We start from the raw sequence: 3,038 nt of genomic DNA, 5'->3' as shown, positions 1-3,038 counted from the left end.
CCTGCCTCAGCCTCCCAAAGTGCTGGGATTACAGGCATGAGCCAGCCATGCCCAGCCACAAGGTCCGTTTTCCGTATGAATCCCTGCCTGGTATGTAGCTCACTCACAAAGGAAGAAAAACTTTCTGCCCAGACTGGAAGGGCAAGGAGAAGTCTGTGTGGCCATGGGAGTGGAGGAAACAGCTAAGCACAAAGGCCCAGCGGCTGGAAACTGCTTAGCCTGTAGGAAGAGCAGCAGGTAGGAACCCCAGGGCTGCAGCAGTGTGATTGAGGGGCAGGTGGCCAGAGACATGGGCAAAGCCTCCTACACATGGGGTGACTGAGGCGCCAGTGGTCTGCAAAAACAGAGCATCACACCTGTGCGCATGAGCGCTGCTGCCCCTCAGGGAGCCTTCCCTGCCCCTGCAACGGAACTCCCTACAGCCTGACACCCATCTTTCCTCAGGCCAACTTTGGTGTTTGGTGCCCCAGCAGTTGATGTACGGATGCCTCAGGACATGCCAGGAAGAAGAGAGACCAGTGGGGTGACTCATGCCTGAAATCCCAGCACTTTGGGAGGCCAAGGCAGAAGGATTGCTTGAAGGCAGGGAGTTAGAGACCAGCCAGGCCAACATAGCGAGACCCTGTCTCTACAAAAAGAGAGAGAATCAGAGAGAGAAGGAAAACTGTTTTCTTTGCAAATCTATTCCAATACTTTCAGAGAGAAGAGTTTTAGTTTGGTGTTAACCTGTCTTTAATAATCCTCTAAGGACCAGCACAGTGGCTCATGCTTGTAATCCCAGCACTGTGGGAGGCCAAGGCTGTAGGATCGCTTGAGCTCAAGAGTTCAAGACCATCCTGGGCAAAATGGCAAGATCCTATCTGTACCAAAAAATAAAAATAAAAAATTAGCCAAATGCAGTGGCGTGCACCTGCAGTCCCAGTTACTTGACAGGCTAAACAGGGGAGGATCGCTTGAGCTCAGGAGTTCAAGGTTGCAGTCAGCTATCATTTACAAAGGTAGATTGAAATATTATTGGTAGGCCAGGTGCGGTGACTCATGTCTGTAATCCCAGCACTTTGGGAGGCTGAGGTGGGCAGATCACCTGAGGTCAGGAGTTCGAGACTAGCTTAGCCAACATGGCGAAATCCCATCTCTACTAAAAAATATAAAACTTAGTCAGGCGTCTTGGTGTGCGCCTGTAATCCCAGCTACTTGGAAGGCTGATGCAGAAGAATCGCCTGAACCAGGAGGTGGAGGTTGGAATGAGAAGAGATGGCGCCACTGTACTTCAGCCTCTGTGACAGAGCAAGACTGTATCCAAAAAAAAAAAAAAAGTATTATTGATAATCACTGCATTGAAGGCCGGACGTGGTGGCTTACGCCTATGATCCCAGCACTTTGGGAGGCTGAGGTGGGTGGATCATGAGGTCAGGGGTTCGAGACCAGCTTGACCAATATGATGAAACCTTGTCTCTACTAAAAATACAAAAGTTAGCCGGGTGTGGTGGCATGCACCTGTAATCCCAGCTACTCAGGAGGCTAGGACAGGAGAATCGCTTGAACCCAGTAGGCAGAGGTTGCAGTGAGCCGAGATCGCGCCATTGCACTCCAGCCTGGGCAACAAGTGCGAAACTCCGTCTCAAAAAAAAAAAAAAAAACAATTACTGCCTGAGTTGCCACAAGCACACGTAACATCTGATGGCGCCAATTCGACTGTCTGCACTTGGAAGATGGCACATTGGCGGCTGCACAGCGCCACAAAACCGAAACCACACATGCACACAAAAATAAGACCATACGGCATTATGCCTAGTACAGAATACACCCTGAATTCTGTCACAATTCATTTTATGCAGCATTGCAACAGAATCCTCTCGCTCTTTATGCTTATTTTTTATTTTTGACATGGAGTCTTGCTCTGTTACCAGGCTGGAGTTCAGTGGTGCGATCTCGACTCACTGCAGCCTCCTCCTCCAGGGTTCAAGCGATTCTCCTGCCTCAGACTTCCTAACAGCTGGGATTACACGCGCCCGCCACCACGCCCAGCTATTTTTTGTATTTTTAGTAGAGACAGGGTTTCACCATGTTGGCCAGGATGGTCTTGATCTCCTGACCTCGTGATCTGCCCACCTTGGCCTCCCAAAGTGGTAGGATTACAGGCGTGAGCCGACGCGCCCGGCCATTAATTTTTTTTTTTAATTTTATGTTTCTAACTTTTAGGTTTGGGGGTAAATGTGAAGGTTTGTTAAATAGGTAAACACTTGTCATGGGGGTTTGTTGTACAGATTAGTTCATCACCCAGGTATTAAGCCCAGTACTCAGTAGTTATCTTTTTGTTTTTTGATATGGAGTCTCAGTCTGTCTCCCAGGCTGCAGTGCAGTGGCATGATCTCAGCTCACTGCAACCTCCGCCTCCCGGGTTCAAGCGATTCTCCTGCTTCAGCCTCCCAAGTAGCTGGGATTACAGGCACCCGCCACCACGTCCAGATAATTTTTGTGTTTTTAGTAGAGACAGGGTTTCATCATGTTGGCCGGGCTGGTGTCGAACTCCTGACCTCAGGTGATCCGCCGCCTGGGTCTCCCAATCCCAAAGTGCTGGGATAACAGGCGTGAGCCACCGCGCCTGGCTCCATTATTAGTGAATTTTAAGTTTTCCATTTCTTCTGGCCGAACTGTTTGCAATTATAATGCGAATTACAGCTAATACTCTGATATTATTCCATGCCGTTCCGTTGTTGCCTACGACGTTCGCGCTGGAAAACCGCGCAATTAGGTTACAAAAATAAAATAAATCACACAAAAAGACACAATGTTTTAACAAAGTTTACGAATCATGTGCCGGACCGCGGGTTGGACAAGCTTGATTTAAAACTTCCAGGAATCCCTAGACAGGATCATTGCTTCCCCTCTGCTCCAGCTCTGGTTGTGACTAGGTCTAGGTGTGTGTGTGGGGTGGCGTGGGGAGATGCTTCCTCTATCGGACACGCGAGCCCGGCACAGCCAGTAGGTGCCCAACGCGAGTGTATCTCGAGAGTGAAGGGATCAACAGCTGCCGG

Source organism: Colobus angolensis, unplaced genomic scaffold (genome assembly GCF_000951035.1).
Source record: "Colobus angolensis palliatus isolate OR3802 unplaced genomic scaffold, Cang.pa_1.0 Scaffold39, whole genome shotgun sequence".
Classification (NCBI taxonomy): domain Eukaryota; kingdom Metazoa; phylum Chordata; class Mammalia; order Primates; family Cercopithecidae; genus Colobus; species Colobus angolensis.
Note: the sequence above shows the minus strand (reverse complement) of the source record.